The sequence below is a fragment of the Pocillopora verrucosa genome, chromosome 1 (genome assembly GCF_036669915.1).
Source record: "Pocillopora verrucosa isolate sample1 chromosome 1, ASM3666991v2, whole genome shotgun sequence".
Classification (NCBI taxonomy): domain Eukaryota; kingdom Metazoa; phylum Cnidaria; class Anthozoa; order Scleractinia; family Pocilloporidae; genus Pocillopora; species Pocillopora verrucosa.
In genome coordinates this window covers 30,696,507-30,705,810 of record NC_089312.1, presented here as the reverse complement: position 1 = coordinate 30,705,810, position 9,304 = coordinate 30,696,507, and the positions used below count along the sequence as shown (strand labels likewise).

General features: G+C 36.6%; 1 pseudogene; it reads right to left on the bottom strand.

Moving 5' to 3' along the window:
- Window positions 1–296: 296 nt before the first annotated feature.
- LOC131788264 (gamma-aminobutyric acid type B receptor subunit 1-like) lies at window positions 297–8,839 on the bottom strand (annotated as a pseudogene).
- Window positions 8,840–9,304: the final 465 nt, after the last annotated feature.

Sequence of the window (9,304 nt, the reverse complement as noted above, 5' to 3'; positions counted from 1 at the left end):
GAAATTGACAATCATACCCTAATGCTTGACATGATTCACTCATACATTTCAATCGTGTATACCCATCACTGAAGAGCTGTCTTAAAAAATGTTTTTTGATATGGCTGTTGTTCATTAAAATTCCTTGTTTTAGAACAGATCTTGCTATATTTCACTTTTTCAAGGATATTTTGGCCTTTTGCGATATCGATTTTACTGGCTTTTTTAACTTTAAAGCACTTCTACTCGCTTATATAGCGAGCCTCGCATCGATCTATAACATTCTTTCCTCGTAGCAAAGATCACTGATTCTCAAGGGACTGACTTAGTGAATAATGAAATCGCAGTAAGTGCAGGTAATCTTAATTGTAATTTTCTTTCACGGTTTATTTCATTAATTCTAAGTTTTTACTGCCCTATAAAATGTAGAATGCTAATCAGGCATATGTCATGCTCGGCTAGTTCTCTTATTTACCGGTTAGTCAGTCGAATTGTGCGTATTGAATTTGACGGGGTGCGGTAAATCTGTGTTTATTGTATTCACTTAACCGAACTGATAAGTCATTCCTCTGTTTCCCTCGCGTTCTCCTCTTTTGTTTTAGAAGCAGATGCTGGATCCACCTAAAAAGCACGACACTGTCAGTAAGAACAAAGGACAGAAATTTTCTTTCGAACCGAGCTCGTCGGAATAAATGTAAAGGGAAAAAATACTTTGCTTTAATTTTTTCTCAGAGGCAAATCTTATTTAAGAATTTACTTACAATTACTTTCCTTTCCATTACTAACTGAGCAGAGGTGATCTTCGTACGCTAAACATCGATGGAAGTGAATAGTACTCTCCGTAAGATCACTGAATATTGAAGAAAAAATTTTGGTGGCAGTCATTGAACTTGAGTTTGTTTGCCAAACCAGTACCATTGTTTTTGTTCAAAAGTGTACATATGCTATTTTTTCTATAATTGACAGCCGTCAGATTGTGTCAGATACTTGTAAAAAAAGATGTTTCAAGTTTGTTTGAAAGCCTACTGAATCACCTTTATCCGCTACAGAAATAAAATTTTTCTGTGAAGCCTCTCTCTTTAATTTCCATTACCCCTCTTTCTACTACCATTTACTTACTCAAAAATTGTTCTGTTTAAATAGGATCTCGCCTTAATTACAGCCTAAATCATTGGGGTTCTTTTGGCAAGCATTTCGTTCAGTTTTAGAAACGAATAAAAATGTTATTCACCAGCTTAGGTCGGTCCCTATTGGGAAGAACTGTGTCCGAGGTCCTGAGTACCACTCAAGGCCGTAGGCAAAGGACGGCCCTCAAGACAGAGGGTAAAATTTTTTCCCCAATACGTACCTCTCGGCTGGAGAATAACATATTTATTTACTTTGGCTTATTGTGTTTTTACCTTCGTCGACATTCGTCCACCTTGTATGGTTGAGCCAGTAGCATTTGAAAAACTATTTTCGTCCGCGGTTCTTAAGAACATTATCTACAATAAATGATCAATATGATTTAGTCTCAAATTCTAAAACTAAAACGTCGTTGTCATGGCGATGGTACGATTTTGTTTCCGGCTTTGTTGAGCATCACTGTGATGTACATATAGCTGAACCCTTGACGTTTATGGGGAAAAATTTAATTTCGCTAGTGTCGCACACTATAGACGACACGGAAACTTACCCATGAAGATGTTTCTATATATATATTTCTGATAGAATGCTTTAATCATTTGTACGAAGTGGCTAAAGAAGCAAACGTAATCATGGCACAACTTGAAACTTAGTTCTCAAAATTTTTTCGATAAACTAACCTTTGGAACGAAAACAAGACTCAGGGTAAATGTGGTACAGAAGATGGTGAGGAACGAGGACAAGGAAAAGTGAATGGTAGGTCGGTCAGCGACAACACCAAGAATAGGAAATACGAGGATACAAGGAATGATGACGTTATAAACGGACGAGCCAATCAGTTTGCTGTCATTTAAAGCGGGGATATGCACTTTGCGGGTTTCCCAGGCCAAGTAGGCTCCAAATAATAACAACAGGCCTAAAGATAGAAAGCAATGAGATAAACGTCACGTTGATAAGTAAATAATTAGGACCAGTCGTTTGTGCTCTTTTTCCAGAGAAGAGACATTTGATAAATCTCAGTGAATTTAATAGCTTGGTGAATCACTTTATGAGCGGTTTATTCGCATGTCTCATCGTGAACATTGTTCGCTAGAACTGAATTTGCATTGACGTTAACACTCGAATAAGTTTATTTACCTTAATTTTATCCAGTTTTATTTCCTTGAAGAAACAGACAGAATGGAAATCATCTGGTCTCAGAATAAATGATCCAGTGTGTTTATCGCGCATGACTGTAGAAGCTAATACTCTCTGGTGTGTAAAGAGGGATCTTTTAAGAGTCAGTGTGTGACACTGATCATCTCCCAAACAAGCACAGATCACTCTCCAAAGGAGAATCTCCTATATTCGCAATGCAAGATACGCTGTGTCATCCATCAACACCTTAAAAGTCTCTGACTACTACCTTTGTACAGGTATATGCAAGGTAGCCATATCATTATGTTCTCGCAGGTACACTTGGTTACATACGGTTGTATGCCAGTGTCATCCTCTTGTGATACCTGTAGTAAAAATAAGAGAATTATTTAAAAATAATCTAAGGTACTGTAGAAAAAAATTAATTTTTGGCAATCCTTGTCCTCGTTCCTTGCCATCTTTTGATGACGTGTAGAAGATCAATGTGCACTACTAAGTGCCACATTAGAAGGTAAACTGTCCGTTATAGTCTTAGATTTTCCAAGAATTGATAAATTTAAGTCTGTCCATTTCAGTGTTGTAGAAAATACATAACTTAGCACCCATAAACACTTAGGTTTTTGGAATGAAAAATATTTTCGCCATCTTGGTCACATGCCCTAATTTCCCTGAAGTTTCTCGGCAAAATATAGTGCGGTGACCGTTGATGTTTCGATGAAATAGGCAACCAAGCCTAAAATAGCTGTCAAAGTTTGAAAATATTTTTTAGGTTTCCTAAAACTTGCAAGTCATTACAGGTTTTGGTGGCATAGGTGTGCGTTGGAAGAGATCCCCCCAGAGAGGCGAGTGAGAGCTTTCTTTTCCCTTAAGTTCAAAATCTCACGATTGTTTAAAATTTTTGCTCTTTACCTGCAGCGTCAAGTTTTCTACTTTATTTGTCAATGGGTCGACAATCTGCCACGTGACGAGAATTATGATATCAATTAAAGAAGAACAGCAACCATACCAAACAACTGACGGTCCCGGATGATAACCTGCAGGGAAATTATTCATAACAAATCGCGCTTAGGCATCTTTCTGGCTCTATCTTACAGTTGTATCTATCTATCCATCTATCATTTATTTATGTCTCCATCTACATATTTATCTTTCTACCTATCTGAACTTCTATTGTTTATCATTTATCTTGCTCTTTTATCTGCTTATACTTTATGTCTGTCTCTCTTTCTGACTTTTTCTCTGTCTATTTATTGACAACGACTCGCAGAATATGAGTAACCTGTAAAAAAATTGGATCTATGTTTAATTTAAAGTTGATCGTTTGATTTTATTCAATCCTGGGTGACTCAATTGTCCTAAGGGGAAGTTGGGTGAAATGGCATTTGATAATTAGAAAAACTGGAAAAAAAAATAGGGGCAAGTACAAAAAATATCTTATAAATAAAAAGAACTGAAAGTGGCTAATGTCACAGGTTGTCAAAACTTTAGATAAAGAGAAAATCTTTGAAGAATTTGCTCAGTATGCACTCACCCTTTTTGTAGTTTTAGCATTGAGAAATATCACATGAACTCTCCAGGTTTTGCTGAACATCGCTCCAAAGCCCAAGCTGAATCCAATCATTGCAATCCATAACTCCAACTAAGTAAAAAAAGTTTCCAAGGAATGAAGTAAGTGAGCGTCGCTGTTTATATTTTTTAATTGATTGTTTGCTATTAACTCTTTCCTTGAGAAAATTCAGTCCATTATCTTTCCTTAGCTCTCATACATTCCTTCAAATTAATTGATGAAAAATGATGAGGTAAAACAGATACCCTGCTTTTAAACCATTTCATTGCTCCATAAAAAAAGTGCCTTCAGAAATTGCTTTGTTAACTGATTCCACGAAAAAGATCAGGTCGAAGATATGAAGTTCAGATATCATGGCTTATAAAATTTAGGAATTGCAATTTACGACAGCCAAAAACAAGATCTGGTTGATTTTTTAAGGAAGATACGCATTTACCTGGCACAAATAACTTGCTTGCTCTTTATCTAAGCCGAACAGTACACCCGCCACGTAAATAAGTATGCAACCAGCTATGATTACGTTATTAAGATTAGGTGACGACATTTTTATGTACCTAAAGAAGGGAGAAAAAAAAGCCAAATTATATTAATGATGATGGCCCAGCTCCTTGATTCCCTTTATTTTATTATTATTATTATTATTATTATTATTATTGTACCATTATTCATTAACCTTATACCTCGTTAAAGGCGTTATTGAGTATTGCGTGACGCAACGTTTGGTTGTTTGAGCATTTGGACATTGTTGTTAAAGATCTTCATTTCGGGGACGAAAGATTTGTATTCGGCGTTCTTTCTTTAACAAACAAAAACAAAAAAAAAACTGTGAAACAGATACCTGATATTTTGGTTGTATACATTGAATATGAGGAATGCGATGGCCATCAGAACTCCGAGGATTGATACAGCAATGACAAACCACAAGACCCCTGGATCGACTCCTTCCAGCTTTTCTTCTATTCTTAGACCATCGACGGGGACTTTACCACCTTAACGAGCAGAAAAAAAAATTTCACTCTGATGAAGAAGAGGTGCCCAGCATAACTGAATCGGAAGGTAAGGTTTTTTTTATATTAATCTATATCAAACTAGATGGTAACACATGCGATCGTGTGATCGTAGTGTTACTATTATCTTCCCTCGCTAAGATAAAAGATCAGTAATACAATAGTTATTTTCCTCTGTAAATGTATAATAAAAGATCTTAGCGCAAATGGCACTTCAAATTTAATGCTTCTTCTTGAAAAACTAGTTGCGGTTTCAAGTTTAAAAAAAGAGATTCTCTAGAAGTATACAATTACTTCAAATAAAATAAAATAAAGTTATATATCTGTAACATGAATCTTACCATCCCATAAGTAAACACTATTGCTATCCTCTTCGAGAGTGTCTTTTTCCATGTCGTAGAATGCAACTCTTCGTTGGGTATTTCCTACACGACGAGACAAACAAAAAAGATTGGCTTTGAAGGTATACCAAAGACCTTTAGCAGGGTGTCACACGAGAAAAGCGACAAAAATTTACCGCACACGGTCAGTACTTGCCTTGTATTTGTCGGACCTCCAGTTTTGTTATACGATCATGATTACTGTCGAACTTCACCTGGCCCTACAAATAAATGAAGAGTTGAAATTCAATAATCTGGAGAACGGCTTTTCCTTCCAAACAACAACCACAGATTGCTAACACAGCCCTCGCGATCGAGTGCAACTTACTGTCATTCCAGCGAATGAAATCCTCTTCATTATGTCGACAAAGACTTTGCTCACGTTAGGAAGGCTATAGTTGAATTCATTCAGTTTGAAGTTCTGTTTTTCCAAGACATTAATTGATGCGTTGAGAGTCAGTGCGCATGTCCAGGCCGCGTCATATCCATAAGAGGCAAACGTATTTTCGGAATATCCCGAGTTGTTGAGGCGTTCTAGATATTCAGTGTAGAGTTCTTGGGGCGTCTGAGAAAAATGACCGAAGAAAAATGACTGCAGAAGATATCCAGTCAATGTGTGTGAGCATAAAACTTCATGACCGTGAATCATTTCTTTTAAGATTAGAAACCTCTCATTTAGGAATTATTCTATCGCGGGTACGAGTAAAGCGTTGGTCACATTATTGAAACTACAAATAGGTCAAAGTTTTCCTCACATCTTTATTTAATTATGTTAAAAAGTTGTCTCTATGCTTAGTGTTGAAACTTGTATTGTTATATAATATTGTTTTTCTATACGTATTTTTCGTGGCTTATTGTTATGTGAACCCTGTATGGTATATAAAAGAAATTATATTTTCTCTCGTTCTTAGTCATTTATTAAAAAACTCAGGTTTGGAAGGTTTGTCGTCAGCTATACACTGTACATGTTTCTCCCTCGCGTCTCCTCACGTAAGAGGAGAGACAACGATTTGGTTTGGGGTTATGTTACATACCTTTCCAAATTTAGTTGGTCCTGAGACAGGACTGAGTTTCAATTCTGCAGTTCCGATATTGTTACTCAGGCCTTTCCGCACTTCTTCCGGTGTACAATCCACTAGAGGACTCTGCACTTTCCACCAATTGTCCTGAAATCGACCAGAGAACAAAATCCACACATATTTCGGTCCATACATACCTTTCTTGAAAGCCTGTAGATTGTAATTAAGACAGAAAATAACTGATTTACAGGTGAAACGATTATCAATTCTTGACCAATGTAATAATTTTGTTATAATAGTCGTACTTTGGGTTTCAGCGTTTATGTATGGATATTTCTCTAATCTTGCAAACGGACCTTAATGTTGTTGTACAGAGTCTCTGTTAATTGAAGGCTCCAGTTAATTTAAAGTTTGCTGTTCCTTCCTTTTTCAGCCATTTACGATCAGTCGTTGACAAGAGATTATAAACTGCAAGAGATCTATGTACAGTTTATAAGCTATTTTTGTTCATCATGGTATGTCTCCCTTCTAGTTACATCGTAAATGAAAGTATGGGTTCAATGCCATCTTCCATTCAGAGACGGGAGCTAGCGATCGTTTCTCGCTCACTCTGGAAAGATCGACAATTCATCGGAGATGAAATTTCTTACTTTACGCCCTTACCTCACAAAAGGTGATATAATGTTGATCTTGATAGAAAAATGCAAAGATGATACGGGCATCTTTCCTCTAAGGGATTAAAAGTAGCATTTATGTAAAGTGTATGCCATAAACCGCTGAGGACTTGAGACTGGACAAAAATAGCCTCGGCTTACGTAATTACTAAGATTATCAGAGTTACTGGTTTTCTTCTTTCTCCTGATCAGTACTGTCTTCAATAAACCAATATGATATTCATTCCGAAGTGACGAGGGGTACATTATTTTAACACTAAGCATGAAATGTCTCATGAAAACAAAACGAAACTTAAGTAGTTTACCTTCAGGTTCTCTATGGCAATCTTCGGATGATCTTTGAAACTCTCGTAGGCAAGCACGGTTATATTGGTTGCACCCAGCATATCAATAAGAGAGTTGCTGATTCCTGTGAAAACGTCGTTGTTTTGTTGCAGAATGGCAATTTTCTTCCAGTTGAATCGTCGAAGAATCGCAATTCGTCCCAGATTGGAGAATTTCTCCGAAGGGTTGGTTCGAAAGTAGAGGGGAAAAACGGCTTTTGACGATAGCAATGGGGAAGAATTTGAGAAGCCAATCTAAGGAGAGGGAAATTTAGATTATGCTCTTGTTATTATTTTTGTTTTCATTTGAATACAATTCCGAGGACGACACCTTCATTCCAAGCAAAGTTCTCAACAGGTTTGTATTCATTTATCTCTAGTTGCAGGAGTAAAATATTGCCAAAAACCTGTTAATAAATTAAAACCAGTCATAGTGCGTTATTTAATGTTCCTGTCTCGAGCTGTCGTGATCTTTGCTTTTCAAATTTCCCCAGCTTCATTAAAAAAGCCAATTATGTGATTTATGAATATAGCAGATAAGATAACTTACCTGCACAATGTTCCAGTAATGAATGGCTTCCGCTACTGGCATTGTGGCTTTAGAGCATCCGGGGCCTAGAAACATGATTTTGGATTTCCCGGATGATATGTACTCCAGGGTTCTGCGGACAGCCTCGCCAACATTGCACTGAGTGTTTAAAAAAACGAAAAGTCCAAATCAAAGCTGAAATTTATCTAGTCTGCGCCTACGTCGATTATCGGAATCAAAAGTGTCATTTTATGATCATCTAGTAAACCTTAATTAATATGACAACCTTTAATGATCCTTCAAATCGCTTGCATGTCCCAAACTGAAGAAACGAACTTTCTTGGACAGAAATTAAATTTCTTGAAGTTATCGCGAAAATAAGCAATTTTATGTCATTGTGCCGATCAAAACTATAAACAAGAATGACCTTGATACGTAAAAATGTTTGATATCCCATTGGTTACACAAACATCAGAAATTTTAATCCAAGCTGTGCTAACAAGACCCGTGTAAGCGTTGGGACAAAGGATGAATACGTAAACTGTTTCCTCGGGTGTCAAGAGAATCTCGAAATATGTCAACTAACTACTTCTTATCTTGCATATATTATTTCCTTACCTTACACTCAGGAAAACAAAGAGGAAAAAATTGCCTCAATAAATTTAAAGGTTGTTTAACAACATCAATTTATTACAATAATCTCTGAATTGTATTGAAGATTTAAAGTGCGACACAATATTTACAGAGGACTTGAATTTAAAAAAGCTTTTTACGGTTTCTGAGGGAGAAGTTTCCTTTACATTTTACCTCTACAGGTTACCAACCTGAGAATCCTTTAACAAAAGTTGCAGGTGATAATCCTTAAGAATCTCTGTGTTGTTGTTTATTTCATCGATAGCCATCTGAACGGCGGGAATTATTCCTGCCGAGTTCCATCCACCGCCACTTGTGTCAATACCAAACAGTCCACCGATGTAAAGTGTTTCTTTAGCTTTACAGTGTGAAAAAATTAGGGGTAGAAGCAGAAAAAAGAAGAGTCTCTTCCTGGCCATCACGGTTACTTTCGACTTAAGAAACGACGCGTTATTCTTGTAGACTGTCGAGGGATTCTTCAGTATTATCTTTATAAATGCCTTCTTCTGATCAAAGCGTGATGAAGTTAGCTTACACCTTCAAGTTTAAAGGAACAAATTGGTTAATAAAATATTAATTTCTGAGTGAATAATTGAACAATTCTCACCAATACTCGGTAAATACACGTATACATGTGCGAAGGATTTGTCAACGATATTCCTTAAACACAACATAACCGTCTTTTTAAAAGCACCCAGGAGAGTAAAATATTTTTTTAATCCGCATTATCGTTTGGCATCTTCTGATGATTTCCGTCTTTAAGGAATTGGACCTCAAACACGTTCTCGGCGCTGAAGCAAACAGTGAGCGAAGAAAATTTTTTATAAGTTGCAGTGAACGAAGGGTCTCATGAACATTTGAGGTCGATGGTTCAAAGTTTATCTTCCCCTCATTAATCATAGATTGTTGAGTTTTTGTTTCCGGTTTTCCT